Source organism: Symphalangus syndactylus, chromosome 15 (genome assembly GCF_028878055.3).
Source record: "Symphalangus syndactylus isolate Jambi chromosome 15, NHGRI_mSymSyn1-v2.1_pri, whole genome shotgun sequence".
In the NCBI taxonomy this organism is placed as follows: Eukaryota; Metazoa; Chordata; class Mammalia; order Primates; family Hylobatidae; genus Symphalangus; species Symphalangus syndactylus.
Window position 1 is genome coordinate 47,653,396 of NC_072437.2, and position 21,548 is coordinate 47,674,943.

The 21,548-nt window shown below is 40.2% G+C and overlaps 1 protein-coding gene across 11 annotated transcripts in view; it reads left to right on the top strand.

The window, feature by feature from the left end:
- KLF12 (KLF transcription factor 12) overlaps nucleotides 1-21,548 on the top strand; it is a 450,646-nt gene that overhangs the window by 348,750 nt on the left and 80,348 nt on the right. The window lies entirely within an intron of this gene.

The following is a 21,548-nucleotide window of genomic DNA, read 5'->3' on the forward strand; positions in this document are numbered from 1 at the left end:
GCCTCACTCCGTCACCCAAGCTAGAGTGCAGTGTTGTGATCAGAGCTCACTGCAGCCTTGACCTCCTGGGGTCAAGCATTCCTCGCACCTCAGCTTCCCAAGTCACTGGGACTACAGGTGCACACCACCATGCCCAGCTAATTTTTTTTTTTTTTTTTTTGGTATTTGTAATTTTTATTTTTTTCGTATTTTTTTGCATAATAGAGGTGGGGTTTCTCCATGTTGCCCAGGCTGGTCTTGAACTCCTGGGCTCAAGCAATCCTCCCACCTCAGCCTCTCGAAGTGTTGGGATTACAGGCATGAGTCACCACACCCAGTCTTCTTCTGTGCTTTGAAACATAGGCAGGATTTGTATGTCAGTGGCAGAGAAAGGCATTTCTGATGAGTGGGATAGTGTAAGCTGAAGCCCTATAACAACAACAACAAAATACAAGCCAAGGGGAGGTTTATAGAGAAGTGATGTGAAATAGTACTAGCGGGTTAGGGATAGAACATGAGAGTTTTTAATGTCATGTTAAGGAGTTAAGGGTTAATTCTGCAGACACTGAGAACCCCCTTGATGGTTATTGAACTAGGGTTAAGATAATGAAAGAAGGAGTTTAGAGAAGTGTTTTTAGGGTTCTTGGTTGCTGATAAGAGAATCCACCACGTTAACAATTTATGATGAAAGAGAGTTAAATATCATGATGCCAGCAGAGCAGCCAGAGGACACTTCTAGCAAAACACCTATGCCACTCACTGCTTACCAGTTACACCTCTGATTGGAGCTGGATGACAGACTCTCCCCAGCTGCCCCAGAATGACTTATGTCTCAGCTGTCATGCTTGCCAGAAGACCCACCTCTTTGCACAGGGCAACTCCCTAACACTGCTCACCTCTGTCTTGCTTTGGCTTGGTGGAAGCTAGCTTGCACACAGAAGCTTAGTTGCAAAGGCCTCTGAGAAATGTAGGTTTTAGCTTCCTAGGCTCTTTTCGTTGAGATGTCAAAAGACAAGGGGCTGGAAGGGATGCTGAGCTGGCTTCCACTATCTGCCCAGAAGGCTCATCTGTTAGTAGTGTGTCAAATGGATAGGCAGGAACAGAGATGGATGCATGGCATCCAGCAGATAATAGTGTGCTATATGCGAGATGCTAACCACTTCCTTTAGAGGGACTGCAATAGCAGTCAAAAGTAAGGGGTAGTGGAGATATGTCCGGGCATGACTCTCTAAAGTGTCATTGACTATAAAGGCTGAGAGAGAAGTCAACAATGGTTACATGGTTTTGAAGTCTACTGTCCTGCAAAATACTCACTTTACTAAAAAAGAAAAGAAAAAAACGTGGGCAGAGAATTGGTATATAAGTTTGGTTTTAGATATGTTGAGTTTGTATTAATAGTGGATATCCAAGTGAACATAGCCAATAAGGAGTTGGAAATGCACAATTAAAATTTGGGCAAGACTAAAGCTGAAGAGGTAACTTTAGGTAGAAGGCTACCTGCAGTAAGGTGAAAAGACATTTCATTAGAAAATAAAATGGGCCAGGCTTTGTGGCCCATTCCTGTAATCCCAGCACTTTGGGAGACTGAGGTGAGTGGATCACTTGAGTCCAGAAGTTCAAGACCAGCCTGGATAACATAGGGAGACCCTGTCTCTACAAAAAATACAAAAGTTAGCATGGTGTGGTGGCACCACCTGTAGTCCCAGCTACTTGGTGTCTGAGGCTGGAGGATCACTTGAGCCTTGGAGGCTGAGGGTTCAGTGAGCTATGATGGTGCCACTGTACTCCAGCCTGGATGACAAAGCAAGATCCTGTATAAAAAAAAATTAGATAATTACATCATTTATTGAACGAAAATAAAGATAACCAAGGGAGGAAAAAAAGACTAATTTCTCTAGAGTAGCCCCTACTATGGAAATGTAACTTTGGGAGACACTAGCATGATGGACCTTCATGAATGCCTGTGCAGACAGGGTAGAGGAGGTAAAGAAAGAGCTAAAGAAGGACATGAGGAGGCTGGGCGCGGTGGCTCACACCTGTAATCTCAACACTTTGGGAGGCCAAGGTGGGCGGATCACAAGGTCAGGAGATTGAGACCATCCTGGCTAACACGGTGAAACCCCGTCTCTACTAAAAATACAAAAACAAAAAATTAGCCGGGCATGGTGGTGGGCGCCTGTAGTCCCAGCTACTCGGGAGGATGAGGCAGGAGAATGGCGTGAACCCGGGAGGCAGAGCTTGCAGTGAGCCGAGATCGCGCCACTGCACACTCCAGCCTGGACGACAGAGCAAGACTCCTTCTAAAAAAAAAAAATGATATGAGGAAGTATGTCAGAGATGCTGGAGTGGAGGAGGAGATGGGATAGCACAGTGACATGGAGGCCAAGAGAAGTGCAGGTTTCAGGTCTGGTGTGTGCGGAGTGGGAGGTCAGCAAGGCTCATTACTGAAGTAAGGTTCATACTGAATTAAAATCAGTATTAGAGTTATGAAAGTAGAAGCCAGATCACAGAGAGAAAACAACAACGACAAAAATACAAGCCTGGAGAGAAAGGTTTATAGAGAAGTGATGTGAAATAGTGGGTTAGGGACAGAACATGAGAGTTTTTAATGTCATGTTGAGGAGTTAAGGGTCAATTTTGTAGACATTGAGAACCCCTTTGATGGTTTTTGAACTAAGGTTGATAGATAATGAGAGAAATAGTTGATACAATGGTTGATAGAATGAAAAGAAAGAGGTGCATAAGAATTACAGTCAGATATAGGCCACTCACTGCAGATGGTAAGCTCTGAAAGAAGCAACAGAGGTTGTGACTTCCTTCTTATAATTTAGAGAGAGTCCGTTCTGTACATGACTGAGGGCCAGGGAAAGAGACTTAATAAACAGAGGTGATATAAGTCAGACATTTCTTATCAGAAATAAACACAATTTGTGTTTATAAAATGCTTTGGGAGTCTTAAGTACATTCAGCAGCGTTCTGTGGACTTGTGACATTGGAGGTGTTTTGACATGAGCATATGTGTACCTGTGGAAATATAACATGATAGCCCATTCTAAGGATGTGTTTGTGTTAGAACTGTGTCCGGTTTGCCAGGCATTACAGTCATGTTAAAGTTCACAAAGATGGTACGATTTATAAAAGATACTAGGATGAACAGGAAGGCATAATTTGAATTTAATATTGTGCAAAGATATTTCCAAATTGCATACTCTTGGGGTCATTCATGGTCAAGGTAGAAAGGGGTTATACAGGCCATCATGAGACTACACTGGCATTTCACAGCAGTTCACATTAGTAAAATGGAAAATTGCTTTTAAAATTTTTTAATTCATGCATAATACTTGTACGTAAGTATAGGGTACGTGGGATATTTGGATACATTCATACAGGATGTAATGATCAAATCTGGGTATTGAGGATATCCGTCGTCTCAAACATTTATCATTTCTTGGTATCGGGAACATTCTAAATCTTTTCTTTTAGTTATTCTGAAATACACAGTTAATTATTCTTTATTCTAGTCACCCTACTGTGCTATATCAAACACTAGAACTTATTCTATTTAATTTATGTTTGTACCGTTAATGAACATCTCTTCATCCTCCCCTCTACCCACACCCTTCCCAGCCTCTGGTAACCATCATTCTACTGTGGACCTCCATGAGATCAACCTTTTTAACTCCCACATATGAGTGAGAACATGTGATTTGTCTTTCTCTGCTTAGCTAATTTCACTTAACATAATGACCTCAGTTCCATGCATGTTGCTGCAAATGACAGGATTTTATACCTTTTTTAAGCCTGTATTTATTTAAGCCCTTCGACCCTTATATTGGTCATTACCTGAAAAAGCCATAATGTAATCCATCCATGATTTGTTTTGTGTGGTGCAGAATGATTCCAGCAGGGGAGCAGGCCTGTGTGTCGCCTGATGATACATATGTAAGAGGATGGGAATTTCAAGGTCTCTGCTCTTTAACACTGCTCTGCATACGGAATACGCTAAATCAATCCAACTGCCTGTCCTGTTTTGCCCCATTCAGATTGATGACACTTTGTAAACACAAGCCACAATTAGGACACAGCTTGACAAATTAGAGCTCCAGACACAGTAGAGAACTCTTTTGATTTCTAAAGCAGCCACTCATCTGATACACAATCAACACCAAATTTTGAAATGCATAGACTCAAAACTAAAAAGAAACTAAAGTCACTTGGCAACCACTAGGTCGTACTTCCTAATCAGCAGATAATTAGTATGGTCGGTTCAACATTGCATTTCCAAAATACTGGTTACTCTGGGATCCTTGCAGAATGCACTCTACTACGGGTTATTTAACAGCATGTTGCGACACTCTGGTTACTTCTTATTTTAAAATTAAGCATTTAAACATTTCTTCATGATAAACTCCCCTAGTTATGTACAATTTGGGAGTTAGCTGTTTATTTCAAATGAAGAATATTTCAAGTCTTCATCGTAGTCATTTAGCATTTAGCCTGTGAATGCCAGCACCCAGAGAAACAGTCTAGTAGCTATTGTTCTTACTTTAGGAGAAAGTTAGGCACAAGACATGGAACAGCCAGGGACACGTGTCAACACTGCAGCATGAGACTCCAGTAGGTAAGGGCAAGATCATCAAGCTGAGACTTGGATAGAACACGCTGTGCTCCAGGCATTGTTTTGAACTATCCCCATTATGAAGATAGGAAACCTGAGGCATAGAAGATTAGATTTCTCACCTGTAAACCACACAATCAGTAAGTACGGAACCTGGATTTGAACCCTGGCAGTCTGGTCTAGAGTCTAGACTCTTAATCATGTTACTACATAGCCCTTCCATGAAGTTTCTGTGCCGATTTATACATTTATACCACACTACTGTCTGTTACCTGGCTTAGAAAACAGTAGAAACTAAGAACATAGGTTCTGATTCATTAATTATTATTTTTAAACATTGAAATGTTAATCTTTTGTATGATTAAATTGTATTGCCTTGTTTCTTAAATTCCCAGGGCAAGAATGAAAGAGTGAAAACATCAATTGATTCTATTAATATATTAATTTTATCATTTCTTTTTTTTAATTGTGGCATTTCTATTTTACTCCTTGGTAATAGGCAGTTTTTTAGGCCTATGCTTTGTGTGTTGTTGATTACATGTATGAAATTATTTTATTTGGCTCTAGGTTTATTCTTATTTCTGCAACTATCTCAGGAAATCTGTCAAGACACTTGCTTTCTTTTTTGTCAAAGCAAAAATAAAGCTAAATAATAAGGATTCAATTGTGGGTAATTTCCAGACCCAGCCTATTTTGCATAACATCTGTATTCAATCAGGGACTACAAATTTAAGCAAACTGCTCTAATCATATTTTGTAAATTCAGTTTGTCTTGATTATTTAAAAGAGGGTATCAAGATTGGTAGATTTAAATATAGGTTAAATCTATTTTATAGCCATTCATCCATCTACATTTTGTAATAACAATGATGGAGAAAGATTAACTCTAACAAAAGTTACAAAAAATAAATAGTGGTGTACCTCAGAGATATTGTGGGTTCAGTTTTAGACCACTGCAATGAAGCAAACGTTGCAATAAAGTGAATATCACAAGGCAAGCCACACAAATTTTTGGTTTCTCAGTGCATATAAAAGTTGTTTAAACTGTACTACAGGAAGTGTGCAATAACATTGTATCTTAAGCAGTGTATGTACTTTAATAAAAATACATTATCGTCAAAAAATGCTAATGATCATCTGAGCTTTCAGCGAGTCGTATTTCTTTTTGCTGGAGGCAAGACCCTCCACCAGCAAAAACATTATGACCCTCTGAAGACTGACTGATCAGTGTGGTGGTTGCTGAAGGTTGGAGCGGCTGTGGCAATTTCTCGAAATAAGACAACAGTGAGGGTTGCTGCATCCATAGAGACTGCCTTTCATGAAAGATTTCTCTGTAGCATGCAGTGCTGTTTGATAGCATTTTACCCACTATAGAACTTCTTTTGAAATTGGAGTCAATCCTCTGATACAGCTTTATCCACTAAGTTTATGTAATCTTCTAAATCCTTTGTTGTCATTTCAGCAATGTAAACAGCAGCTTCACTAGGAGTGCATTCCATCTCAAACTGCTTCTTTTATTCATCCATAAGAAGCCATTCCGGCCGGGCGCGGTGGCTCACGCCTGTAATCCCAGCACTTTGGGAGGCCGAGGCAGGCAGATCACCAGAGGTCGGGAGGTCGAGACCAGCCTGACCAACATGGAGAAACCCTGTCTCTACTGAAAATACAAAAATTAGCCAGGCATGGTGGCACATGCCAGAGGCTGAGGCAGGAGAATCGCTTGAACTTGGGAGGCGGAGGTTGCGGTGAGCCGAGATTGCACCATTGCACTCCAGCCTGGGCAACAAGAGCGAAACTCCATCTCAAAGAAAAAAAAAAAAACCATTCCTTGGGTGCTAAGCTATGAGGATGCAAAGGCATAAGAATGATATAACAGACTTGGGGGCTCGGGGGAAGGTTGATGGGTGACGAGGGACAAAAGACTACACACTTGGTACAGTGTACACTGCTCAGATGACAGGTGCACCAAAATGTCAGAAATCGCCATTAAGGAACTTTTCTGTGCAACCAACCACCACCTGTTTCCCAAAAACTGCTGAAATTTAAAAAAAAAGAAGAAAGAAATGACTTCATCTGTCCAAGTTAACATTTTTTAAAAGAGTTGCTTCTTTGCTCATAAAATAAACAAAGTAGGATATTGTTTAAGAGTGTGGCGTGGGAGTCTGAAATTGTAGCCATTCAGTCACATCTTCAGGCCCCACTTTTAACTCTAGTTCTCTTGCTATTTCTACCACATCTACAGTTACTTCCTCCACTGAACTCTTGAGTCATCCATGAGGGTTGGAACCAACTTCTAAACTCCAGTTAATGTTGATATTTTGATCTTTTCTCATGAATTATGTACGTTCTTAATGGCATCTAGAATGGTGAATCCTTCTCAGAAGGTTTTCAATTAATTTTGCTCAGATCCATCAGAAGCTATCTATGGCAGCCATAGCCTTATGAAATATATTCTCCAATTCCCTGATGCCAAGAAGGTGTCCAACAATTCAATTAAATTCTAATGCTAGCTATGCAGTTAGCACAGATGCCACAGCTCAAGGGCTCTGTCCCTCAAGACTGCTGGCACTTCAGATGCCAGCTCCAAGTGGGGTCCTCAAGCTACCCACACTTTTGTCTGTCTAACTAGAACTTGGGAAATTCCCATAATCCTGTCTCTAGTGCAGTAATTGGTGAGAACGCCTTGCAGAAGTTAGGAAGGCATTTCACTTATGATTACCAGTTTTTGATAAAGGATGTAGCTCAGGGCCAGCCAGATGGAAGAAATGCATAGGGTAAGGTATGGGGGGGAACCCTGAGTTGCCATGTCCTCTCCAAGTGCTCCATCCTCCCAGCACATGGATGTATTCACCAACCTGACAGCTCTCCAAACCCTGCCCTGTAGGGGGTTTTATTGAGATTTCATTCCATAGGCATGAGGGATCAAATCATTGGCTACTGGTGATTGTGCTCACTCTTCAGGCCTCTCTCCCCTTTCTAGAAGTTGGAGGTTGGGGCTGAAATTTCTAACCCTATTTCTGGTGAGGAGCTAAAAACCTGAAACTCTCTAGGGGGTTCTGCCATATGTCATCTCATTTACATAAACCAAGGCATGGTCAAAGGAGGTTTATTATGAATAACAAAAGATACTCCAGTCACTTAAGAAATACCAAAGGTTTTAGGAGCTCTGTGTCAGGAAGCAGGGCAAAGACCAGATAATTAATTTTTTATTATACAACATATAGGCAGACTAATATGTATATTATATGCTGTGTATTGATAAATTAGATGGTCATTTAAATAGCCCAGACTAGTTTATGACTTCTAAACATAATCCTCCACTGCAAACAGCATCACTGTTTGGTAAATATGAAACTATAATATTTGCCACACATTCTATCATTTTAGCTTATGTCTATCTAACATTGTTTAAAAGAGCTGCTTCTTTGCTCTTAAAATAAACAAAGTAAGGTTTAAGAGTGTGGCATGAGAGTCCCTCAGGCCTGGTCTTGAGTTTCAACCATGGTATGTGACCTTGGGTTAGGTACATAACCTCTCTAAGCTTGCCTTTCTCGTTTGCAGAGTGAGAATAATACCTGCATGACAGGCTGTTGTTTGGTGAGGCTCTCTAGTGAAACTCAGCACAGGCTAGGCGCGGTGGCTCAGCACTTTGGGAGGCCGAGACAGGCAGACCACTTGAGCCCAGGTGTTCAAGACTAGCCTAGGCAACCCGGGGAGACCTCACCTCATCTCTACAAAAAATAACTAGCGGGGTGTGGTGGCAGGCGCTTGTAGTCCCAGCTACTCAGGAGGCTGAGGCAGAGGGGTTGCTTGAGTCCAAGAGGTCGAGGCTGCAGAGCCGTGATTGCACCACTGCACTCCAGCCTCTATGACTGGAGTCATAAAGAGGGAGACTCTGTCTCAAGAAAAACAAAAAAGAAACTCTTAGCACAGTACAAAGTTCATGGAAGCTGTCGCTTTAAGAAAACATTTTTGTGTAACTGCCAGGTGTCGTGGAACACTGTCATGCCTATTCTGTGTCACTCAGTTTTTCCCTCAGGCATTTTCAGGAGCTCCTTTTCCATTGGTTCCCTTGACTTAACATACAAAATTATGGCTTTTGTTTTCTTTTCTTTTCTTTTTTGAGACAGAGTTTCCCTCTTGTCACCCAGGCTGGAGTGCAGTGACATGATCTCAGCTCACTGGAACCTCTGCCTCCCGAGTTCAAGCGATTCTCCTGCCTCAGCCTCCCAAGTAGCTGGGATTACGGGCATGCACCACCATGCCCAGCTGATTGTTTTGTATTTTTGGTAGAGATGGCATTTCACCATGTTGGCCAGGCTGGTGTCGAACTCCTGATCTCAGGTGATCTGCCCGCCTCGGCCTCCCAAGGTGCTGGGATTATATGTGTGAACCACCGTGCCCAGCCTTCTGTTTTCTTTAAAAAAAAAAAGACAGAGTAAGGGAGGGAAAGAGGAGGAAGGGAAAGATTACCTAGATATTAGTCTTTTTCATTTCTAGTCCATTTGCACACCCATTGCCATTGAATTATTTTTTTTCTTTTTTTTTTTTGAAACGGAGTTTCATTCTTGTTGCCCAGGCTAGAGTGCAATGGCGCAATCTTGGCTCACCGCAACCTTTGCCTACCAGGTTCAAGCAATTCTCCTGCCTCAGCCTCCCGTGTAGCTGGGATTACTGGCATGTGCCACCACTCCCAGCTAATTTTGTATTTTTAGTAGAGATAGGGTTTCTCCATGTTGGTCAGGCTGGTCTTGAACTCCCAACCCCAAGTGATCCGCCTGCTTCAGCCTCCCAAAGTTCTGGGATTACAGGCGTGCACCACCATGCCCAGCCGCCACTGAATTCTTATATGACACTATCTTGTACATTATTCATCTGAAGCGAAATCTTCCACTTTCAAGAGAGAAAAATCTCGAAACATCGATTGCATCATCAAGGGCATTGTACCTTCTGGGATGTACCCCCTTAGCATGAACTCATTCTTCCCACTAAGGTAGTCATGCGCTCAACCAATCGTCCTCTCTTCCTTTTTGCACGTACGTCTTTCTTCACTCATACCTGGCTGCCTCTCCATGCCTGCACAAAAGTTGTATCTTAGGAGACCCAGCACAAATCTCACACCATTTGCTGGAAGGAATTTTTCTCTCCTCTGACCTCTTGAAGTAATCATATTTCCATGATTTCTTTACTGTTTAGTTATCTGCTGCCTTCCAACTCTTCTTCTATTTGCAGAATTGGGTGTTCTTAATCTTATATTGTTGTTGTTTAACCTTTCTGAAACTATTGTATACTTCCCCAATTGGACTGTTGTCTTTTTTTTAAGATCAGAGGCTATATCTTAGTTTTCTTTAGTATTACCTAAATTGATTGGCAGGTGCATTTAATGTAGGAATGCCTAATCCATTTTAATCCATTCCTTCCTGTTCATGTATATTTTTTTTCAATCACAATGGTAGAGTGCTTCATAAGCAACCAGAACAATGATGTAGTGATTCATATCAAAAATAACCAAAATAACAACCAGATGTGCTTTAATTTGGCTATTTTGTTAATATAGTAATAACCAATATGTGTTTCTGCAGGGTAAACTCTGTACCCTCTTTGGCTTGTCCTACAAGAAGCAGTGGAAACCAAATACCAGTGGCTGGAAGTGGGGCAGAGGGGAGAATAGTGAATTTGAATGTGACTACTATAAATGATGTTGATCAAATGTGAGAGTCCTGGTGCATTTTGAAAGTGCTTTTATGGTGGGTGCATTGCTATTTGTCCAATCCTATTCGTGGGCTGGCATGTGATACTTCATAAGCTTCTTGCCAATCTCCACAAGTACCTTTAGCCTTGTGGGTACTGATTTATGTGTTTGGCAGCTCTTACACTCAGATGCCAAGTCCTGAAATAAAGTGTCTCTGTATAAGCTGGTAGGTCAGGTCCTGGCTTCTTTGCCTTGAAGTTCTCCAAGCTTCTTGGCTGTCAGTATTGGCAGTGAGGAAACTGCTACTACAGCTGTTTATGGATCAGGCCGCTCTGTGATTCAGTACTGAATCCATCTCTTGGATACCATTCCTTTTGATTTATTTGGTGTCCACTTAAAGAAAAACAAATTGATACTTAAATACGCACACACCTACATAAATCCATTTCTTTTTAAGACATTATTTAAAATAATAATAATAGTCACATTTAATTTATAGATTGAAAGTTTTCTAGCATTTGAAATTTTATTGGAAGTGAAGTGTAAGCTACATTTTTTCCTTAGAGATGGCTTATCATCTTTACAGTCTAGTTTATGCCATTTTCATTATGCCTGTGAACCAAATGATGTAAAATTTTGTCCTATTCAGAGGAAAAATGGTACAGCTTAGTGAGCTATAACACCTTCTTGAGAGAATGCTAAATTGTAATAGGTCCAATTTGAGGTGGCAAAATGTCTATATTACATACTTTAACTTTGCCTCTTTTTATAGCCTAAATGAGGCATCTCAAAATTAATGCAGAGATAGCAAAGGCATTTGAAGTAATTCCTCGACTACTTACTACTTTTTCTCAACAGAGCTCACCAAATAAATGGTGTTACCAGTGGGACTAATAGCGTAACTACCAATCAGAATGTCTGCCAGTTCATGAAATGTCTCCAACTCAGTCCACACTAACAACTAAATAAAGTAGTTCAGTTCCTGTAATAAAGAACTAGAACCTTAGTGTACCATTTACTGAACACTGAAAAATAATATATTTATATCCATAAAAAGGAAAGTGAAAATCGAAGCAATTATCAGGATATCTCAGGTCAAAGCAAAATTTGGGATCTGTATAACCTAGATAAATGTCAGTTCCATGATATAGGTTGTATTTCTCTGTACACATAATCTAAATTTCCCCAAAACTTACCATAGCATTATTTTATCAACCTTTGAAAATGCCTTCATCTCTTTTTCTTTTACGCTTTTCTTTCTACCACTCTTCAGCATTCCATTTATTAGTAATTCTGTACTCAGTTCATGCAAAAAACCATGAAAATAAAGGTGGAATTAATCAGTTTTTACTTTGAAAAAAGAGTGATAGGCCGGGCACAGTGGCTCATGCCTGTAATCCTAACACTTTGGGAGGCCGAGGCGGGTGGATCACCTGAGGTCAGGAGTTCGAGGCCAGCCTGGCCAACATGGCGAAAGCCTTTCTCCACTAAAAATACAAAAATTAGCTGGGCATGGTGGCACATACCTGTAATCCCAGCTACTCAGGAGGCTGAGGCAGGAGAATCACCTGAACCCAGGAGGCAGAGGTTGCAGTGAGCTGAGATCGTGCCATTGTACTCTAGCCTGGGCTACAGAGCAAGACTCCATCTTAAAAAAAAAAAAAAATGAGAGAGAAGGTACATATATATGCACACACAGACACACACACATATACTTTATATTTGTAAACATGTATAGATTGTTATTGATAATAACTATTGAATGAAAAACTATATCACAAAATAAAACAAAAAATAATTTCTAATAGATCTGTATTGCTTATATTATTATACCAGCAAAGCCCTGGCACTTGGAAATTATTTTATTTTGAAATAACTTTAGATGGTAAAAGTTGCAAAATTATTATAGAGAGTTCACATACACCTTTCACCCAATTTTTCTAATGTTAATATCTTACATCCTCATAGTATAATTATTCAAGCCAATAAATTATCGTTGGTCGAACAATTAACAAAACTACTGACCTCATTTGGATTTCACCAGTTTTCCCACTGTGTCCAGTAATTTCTGTGGTGGTGAGGAAGTGACGGATGGATCTGCCCTGGGATTCTGGCTTGGAGTGGTTCCAGGTGTGGGCCGATGCAGGTCCAAAGAACCCACATCTCCTGTAGGGCCAAAGCTTTTCTTTAAGGTACATCATTTTTCAGTCACCTTCTCTTACATTTTGTACTTTATCTTTTTTTTGTATAATCTATATATGTGTGTGTGTGTGTGTGTGTATGTGTATATATATAGTTTGCATATGTATACACACACATATATTGACTTATTTATTTTTCCAGATTATTGCAGCAACACATCTTTGGGAAAAATAAGACTACTACTGTGAGTTCTCGTCATCTCTTTTTATTTATAGAGCAGTATGTAACGTGTGCCTACTTTGTATTGGACATACGGCCTGGTACTAGGCATAAAGTGGTGAGCTAGGGAGAAATAGTTCTTACTTTTTATCAAATAATCACTCTCCATATAATTACAAGCCTTATAAGTGCTATGAAGGGCAATGCAGGGAATGATGAGAATCTGTAAGATGGAGACATGATCCGGTTTGGTGAGTTGGAGAGAGAGAAGTGACATTTGAACTGCAGAGCTGAGGAAGGGGTAGGAGTAAACTAGGTGGGGCTGGTAAGGGGGGCTCTGAATAAAAGGACCAGCATGTGCACAGACACTGAGCTGAGAGCAAGAAACAGAAAACAGAAGGGGATGTTGTAGCATCATGAAGCTTGGAGAGGTGGGTGGCTGGCTGATAGGCATTCAGGCCGTGTTGAGATTTGGGTCAAATTCAAAAGCAATGGAAAGCCATTAAAGGGACAGTGGAGCTGAAAAATATCACTATGCTATAGTGCAGCCAAGGGATTAGGAGAGGTGGTAAAAAAGAGGAATGGGTTAAAATAGGTAGTCAACTGTGGAGATGGAACACAGATAGAATGGACATAGTGTCATAGCCATCCCTGTTTGTGGATATGGAAAGAGTTCAGACCAGGGTAACTCCTGGGTTTCTGGGTTGTTTAACAGAATTAGTATTGGTGTTAATGACTGCTCAAAGCAACACTGAAGGAAAAGCAGATTGTTTTTTGCCTTTCTGACATCGAAGAAAGGGTGGAGACACTGTCTTTTCTGTCCTGACGTTGGTCATGAGATCATATGAGCCTGAACTGAGTCATGAAACTCCAACCTTCCATCCAGTGAGATCCCTGGTATTCTCTGAATGAGTGGGAAGAGAGGTTTAAAGTCAATCAAGAAGATGTCCTGTTCCCTGGGGTCCTGGCCCTGGTCTGGTGGTCTTCTCACTTAAATTCTGCCTCCATGAAGCTCAGGGCTCACCTATGAATTACATGCTGAGGATACTCAGGTCTCTAGCTCTTCTCAGAATTCTCTACTGAACCCCAGATGTGTATGTGCATCTGACAGTTAAAAACATGTATTCTTTTTTAACCCAGAAACATGATCCTCCTCCTTCATTCCCTATATTGGCTTATTTGATTACCCACATCAGAACCCTGGATGTCATCCAAAAATTGTTACCTTACTTCTGCCTCGCTTACCCACACCTCACATATACTTAGACCAGATCCTGCAGATACACCTAATCTGTGTCCATCCTCTTCTCACTCCTCCCTCGACCCAATGTCATTCCTGCTTGTCCATCTGAATCCCGCTTTGTGACATTATTGCAGGTGTCCTCCCATGGCCACCTGTGCCTTGCATCCCCCTCAGACCACCCTCTATACTGCTGCCAAGGTGATTTTTCTGGTATACAAATCTGATTGTGCCAGTTCCAATCTTCAAATCCTTTGGTGGCTGTCCTTTAATTCTGTTTGAGTTAACTATTTACCACAACACCCAACACCTGTAATCTCCTGGCCCTCCAGGCTCGCTAAACCGTTTCCTCTAGTTGTCTGCACCATTTTGTGGTCTTGCTGTTGGACACATTCCCACCCTTTGGTGCTTTTTCATATCTCCAGAATTCCCCTTTCCTTTTCCACATCTGAGAAATGTATCCTTTAAAGTGTACCTCATTCATTGTCCTATGGAAACTCCCATGTTTATTCCAAAGCTTAATTCAGATGCCCCATGTCCGTTTATCTGCCCCTGCAGCTGTTTATCACATGACACCATCATAGTCAATTATTTGTCTAAGCTCACCTTGCAGTGCTGGCTTCTTCAAGTCAGGAACTGCGTTTGAATCCTTGTAGCATCCCCTCCCCTCACACGCTTCATAGCACATAGGAGCCTGGATCACACTTAAGAACTTAGAACAGTGCCTGGCACAGTAGAGATTCAATTAATATTTGAATTAATGAGTAAGTAATAGGTGTACAATAAATGTTGGTTAAGTAAAAGATAGACAGGTTGTATATATGGCTCTGAGCAATAGAAGAAAGGCTGATATGGCTGCACAGCTCTGTGACCCAGTTCCTGACTCCTTAGACATTTATGTATTGATATGTGCATCTTAATCCCATCTTAACATCAAGCTTATCTCCCTCAAATACTTCCAAGAATCTTTCCCCTCTGGCCATGCCATATTATTCACTTCATACCCTGAATTCACTTTCATACTTAGATGAGTAACTTAGCTTCTCTTCTTGGAGTGCTTTCCTACCATTGTTCAATTTTGCCTCTGAAAATTATACCTATTCTTTTTGTCCTAGCCTAAAAGTCTCTTCCTCCTGGAAACCTTCTCTGGTATTTCACAGTTTGAATTCATTCTGTTTTTATTTTTATGAAATTTGAAATCTCTTCTAATTTTCCTATCCTATTTTGTAATAGTTACTACCTGTGTATCTCAACTGGACTGTAATCTGCTTGAGGGCAGGGATCCTATTTTGCTCACAATGCAAGACCTCGTACATAGTAACTGTTGAGTGAAGTTTGTTGGATTGAATTAATAATGTTCAATTACTGATGCTTTAGGTGCTCTGGAGGTTTTCAGTAAGTAATTCACTGAGATTGCTCAAATTTCTAAACCTAAAACATATTTATATTTTTCTATACTCATTGTTTAACAAATGTTTATGCATCTATGCCACATGTTTATTATATGTGAACAATGTATTATGCTAAGCTCTGAGGATGCAATAGTTTATTAGACAGACATGGTCATTGCATCCATCCTGGAAGTTGTAGTAGGAAAATCAGGCCAATTATACAACAGCTATTGAGTGTCTACTTTAGTACCAGGTACTAGAGATATGACAATGAGCAAAAAGAGAAAAGTTCCCTTGTCCCCTGGAATATGCTGTCTAGTTGGAGAGACGGGTTAAATAAACTAAACATACTAACAAATATAATCTTGAGTTAACCCATGCTGAGTACCCCGTGCCATGAGAACTAAGAGCAAGTTCACCAAGACCTGGAGGTTAGGGAGGGCATCTTACAGTTGAGCATCAGGTAATCAGCTTAGCAGGGGGAGAGGAGAACATCTAGTGTCACTGTCCCAGAGAGAGCAAGTGGGGATGGTGGGAGATAGGGCCGGGATTAATTAATACATTATAATTGCACACCAAATGCTCTTTTTAGAATTCCTCATTCTGTTGGTGTATATCAGAAATAAATGTTTCCTTCAAAATGTTATATTTTTAACACAGTTTAACTTCTCTCTTTCAGTGTCTGTGGCATTAGAGTAAGAGTTAGAGTAAACAGTTAAAAAAAATGTTCACATATTTGCTGGGCATGGTGGTTCACGCCTATAATCCCAGCACCTTGGGAGGCTGAGGCAGGAGGATCATTTGAGTTCAGGAGTTTGAGACCATCCTGGCCAACATGGTGAAACCCCATCTCTACTAAAAATACAAAAATTAGCCATTACAGGTGGTGCATGCCTGTAATCCCAGCTACTCAGGAGGCTGAGCCAGGAGAATTGCTTGAGCCAGGGAGGCAGAGGTTTCAGTGAGCCAAGATGGCTCCACTGTACTGTAGCCTGGGTGACAGAGGAAGACTCCATCTCAAAAAAAAAAAAAAAAATTCACATATTAATTGTATATAATATTTAAGTTCAGCCCACTTTTCTAAAAGTAACATAAATGGCTTTTCATGAGAGAAATTTTAGTTTAAAGGCAGGTGGAGAACCCTTTAAAAATATATGGCATTTCTAATAGTCATTTAATCACTGGCCTGAGGAAAACCTGAGAATAAAAAGGGCCCACTGAATTTAAACACTAGTCACACTCATATTTTTATTTGGTCATGGGTAGTATATTTATATTAAAATAACATCTAGAGTAACCTAAATAATCAGGAGAACTTGTATTCAGTACAACTGAGTGTAAAAAGAAAGCAATACCAAGAATTATTTTTAAATTATCTTTTATATAATTCTGCATAGGAAAATTCTGATATTTAGTAATTGTGGAATTATTTGTAGGTTAATCTTGTCTTCAGCAAATGTAGTAAACTGAGTTGTTAAAGTATGTATTACGTTTAATGCTTTGCACAAATATATAGATAATCATTTAATCATTAACCTAATTAAAATATAGGTTAATGATTATATAACCTAAATGGTTTTAGAAAAAGAACATATTTGTACATAATAATTTCTTATAATCTTGGTATAAAATATCTAATCTTGCTAGATGAGTAATGTCCTACAAGAAAGATTTCACTGGTCTGTGGAATAATCGTTTATTCTCATTCTTCTTAGTACGAAACAGCCTCTATATCTTATGGGGTGTGAGCACAAGTGGATTCACATGTTATTCTAAGGTTTTTGACCTGAGCAACTGAGTGAATAATTCCGCCATTTTTGAAATTGAGAAGATACCGGAAGGAACATCTTTTTTTTGTTTGCTTTTTTCAGAGAAAGGTTGATATTAAGAAACCTGGGTCTGGTTTTCAGAGAAGATCTAAGGCTGGAGGTAGACACTTGGGAGTCATGATGATGTGGGTGGGAAGGTCATGAAGGTAGCTCTGTTGGAGCCTCTTTTAGCTACAGAGTGAGTTTAAATAGTGGAGAGGAAAGGTCATAGAAAAGTGACAACTAGCCCATGCCGACATTTAGAGTTTGAAAGAATGAGAGGAGGAGGTTCAAGCAAAGGAGAAAGAAAGGAGGAATGCCAGAAGAATGTCTTGGCTGCTGAGTAAAAAAGCTTTTCAAGGATGGAGTGATAATTTTTGTCAGTTGCTGCTGAGAAGTCGAGGACTGAGAATTCACCATTAGATTTGAAAACATGGAGACTATTGATGGCTGTGATGAGGGCAGTTTCATCAGAGGAGTGTGGATACCAACTACACTGGATTCTAGAGAAAATGGAATGTGAGGAAGCATGGATATAGCTAGAATTAATTTCTGCCCTCTAAAATGTACAGGTGTTGTACATTATGTATTTAAATAGCAATGCTAATATAACAAGGAACATTCATAAACAATTAAAGAGATAAAATACATTATTATGACTGTACTTCTTGTAAGTACCCACATGCTTCATATTTAGTCCAAGAAAACCATTACTTCCACTTTATATCTACTTATATTATAAAATGTTCGATTGGGCTTAAATACATGGAAAATTTCCTATTTAAGACCCTGGTGCTAATTCATCTTATTACATCCTCTGGGCTGGCTGGAGGGAATATATATAAGTATCAGATGATAACCTTGCATCATCCTGCTCAGGTCAGACAGGTCAGACATACGTGTGTTTAAATCCTGACTCTTCTCTTTACTACCTATGTGACCCCAGCAAGTTACCTAATCTTCTAAGCCTATTTTCTCGAAGATAAAATGTGGACAGTAATGACATGAGGATAAATTAAGATAATATGTCTTAATTATTTAGCATGATACCATGCAAATAGTAAGGGCTCTGTAAATGGGTGCAAATTTGCATTGCCATGACTGTTCTTGAATGGGTCATAACTTAAATACTATGCAATTTAGTACACAGAAGATAGATCTTCTAATAAAGAACAGAAAAATGAGCTGCCTGAGAGTAAGCCATAGTTTTTGGTTTGTATTATTCTGTCCATGTTTATTTCTTGGTTTGTTTTCTCGCCTTTAGTAAAGTTGTATAAGCATAGTAGGTAAGACTGTAGGCTCTGTAGAGCAGATTTGTAATCTTAATCCCCTGGAATTACCTGGATAGTCAACTGTATCCTCTGACTTCTTATCCTTTCATGTCTAATCAGCACTGCTAGTGATAATAGCTAACATGTACTGACTGCTTCATAAGTACTGAGCACTGTTCTAAAGATTTTATAGCTGTTAACTGATTTAAACCTCGCAGCCCTAGGTAATAGGCACCATTATTACCTCCATTTGCCCAGATGAGGAAACTGAGGCACAGAGGTTAAGTAACTTACCCAAAGATGACACCGTTGGTAAACGGTGAAGCTGGGATTCAGTCAGGCAGGCTGGTCACACAATTTTCACTCTTAACCACTTCATCCTAATTCCACTTGGGATGATAAGATTGCATTAAGTTATCACAGCTTTTCTGTGGTGCAGATAGTAAAGTGGGACCAGTATCCTTCCCCAGCAATTCATGAGTGGCTGATGATTTGTGTTGGGGATCAAGGTGTTGCATCCCACCTCCAGTCACCGGGGGGTGCCATTCAGGTAGGTTTATGAAAACATTGAAAACCAGAGTGATGGTATTCTCTTGATTAACTATAAATGGCTGTCATTAAGATGCAAGGTTTTGAGAGTCAGGTTCTTTGGTGCTTATACCCAAAGAAGAAAGAGCCATTTTTGTATTGAGTCATCTAAAAAGTTCTCATATGCTTAGCAAGAAAGCTAAATTAAGCTCTGCACTGGGTAAAATTATAAACATGCTCTCTGCTCCAGATGAGTAAGTGTATATAAATAGAACAATTGGTACACATGGCCCTAATGGTATAGCTTTCCTGTTTTCTATGTAATGTAAATCACCAAATGTGAGCATTTCCACCTGACAAACTGTCAGTCTCGGAAGAGCACATTCAATACATGTTACACAACAACCAAGATTGCCCTTTTCTTCAGCGTGGTGTTTTTTCTTTCCACATCCAGCAGTTAGTACTAAGGCCTGAAACCCTTAGTTACAGAACAAAGTGGCTTAGCAGTAATCGAGCCTGTGTGAGGCTAAGGGAAGAATAATGAACATTCCCTGCAAGCTTCCTGCCTAGATGCAGGTGCAAGAATCAGGAGGTCATGAATAATGCATGACATGCAGATTAGGTGGTGGTTTCTCCTACAGAGGTTTTGACGTTGCTACCTGCCTGGCTTCTATATGTGGAAAGAAGGCAGAAGAAGATGGCAAAAAGTGTCACAGTTTAAAGACTGAGCTCAAAAAAACATGCCATATCCTTTTGAAGAAATAAAATTTAGGGAGTTGGTGAAGTGCAAGGCCTATGGTCTGCTTTATCAGATGAAGTATGTGCCAAGTTATCAGTGTACTTATTCCCTTTGAGGACAGAAATAAAGCTTCGTTGATTTACCTTTTTAATTTAGGAAACCTTATAATTATTTGTTCATATACACACAATCAGGACTTCTTTTCCAAAGACTTTCCTGAGGAATTCTTTTCCTGAGACTGCTAAACCATTATAGAAATTCTCCATTTGTAGTATTTGATCGATGGATCAGTGACATTTTCCTAAAAGATACAAATACCTAGAGAATGTCGTAATTATGGATTAAACAGACCCTCTTTTTCTTCACTAATATATGCAATAAGCAGCATCAATAAGAGAATACTTCTGTCATTAAACTTCACACAGTGGAATTTTCATGATGAAACAGTTTCTTTGTACTCCTAGGGTTAAGGAGGGGACAATATAAAAAGCAAACATGTAAAGGATAGAGGACAAATTAAAGAACTGTGAGTGTTTGGGGCTGATTAAACTTTATTTAAATAGTTAGGATTCTGATACCCCAGTGAGGGTATAGGGAAAGTTCAGGAGAATTTCCTGCACTTCCTCTTAGGTCAGGGGGCTTTAACTGGGGAGAACTTTTTTGGCTCAAATATCCATTTTAAGGATTGTATTTCAAGCAGACAGAGAGTAAAAAAGTAAAAGAATAAAAGAGGAAAAAAATTACGCTTGCTACCTTTTGTATAATTTTTATGTACTTTTATTGCATTTTCCCCCTCTTTGTCCAATTTAGGATACTGGATTATGAACTGGCTTTCATTTCTAGCTGAGTCTGTCATTTCCACTAGGCCCCAGTTTGGCTGGACGCCAAGACCAACAGGTGATCCTTGTAGCTGCAAAACAGCAGGAAGTGGGCCGTGCTTGAATGAGACAGTTCACCAGAGGGGCTGTCTGGCCTCTCTCCATCTTTCTGCATAATTAACACCCCCTCCCCCATGCCGAGCAGAAAATCTGTGCTGAGCAGCTCAGCTGCAGCAGCCATTGAGAAGCGCTGTGAGGAAAAGAATGTTAATAAGGGATGTTGGAAGAAATAAGCCTTCCGAGTGCAAAGTGCAGTCTGGCTCTGGGTTTAGGGAAAGACTGCAGTTGGCCCTTAGGCGGGGCTGCAACTGCATTATCTGTTTTGGAATGATTTTCACTTACTAAACAACTACAGAGAACTGGCTTTCTTAGAAACCTTGGTTGTAACTGGACTTTAAGACCAGTTTTATATCCCCATTTTTTTTCTTGTAAATAAGAGCAATGTATGAAGCATAAAGGGTGAAGGTAATATAAGCTAAGACTGCTTGGATCTCACAAATCCTGGCTAAAGATAGACCATAACAGGAAGCTGGCAGCCGGAAGTAGGGCGTATTGTTTTGCCAGTTAGTGACCCACAAAGAGGCGGAGGTTTACTAGCTAGGCTTTGATTGGAAGATAACAGCAGTTCCCGGAAGCTTTAAGCTATTTCCAGTGGATGAGTCCAATCCTGGAAGCTTGGAAAGCAATATATTCTTCACTTCTCCTTTATCTGGCTAAAATTTTGAATTGGCTTTACTTTCTTCAAAGTCCAGTGTAGCGCATCATTTCCAGAATGTACTCCTCCTGGGAGTACCTGTTCACCCTTCCTTCCTTCCCTGTGCCCGCAGATTCTGTCACAGCACATTTGGATAACGTTGTTTGCTTCCTAGAGTTTTAAATGTGGTAGAATGAAGGAGGGGGCACTTAGACGCCTCTTTGTGCCCACCCTCATGGGAACAGGTACAAAGAGGGCTCACTGAACGCAGGCACCATACCTTAGATAACTTTTACCCACCCTTGTACCTGGCAAGGGTTAGATATTCAGTCACTTTTGTTGGACTCAA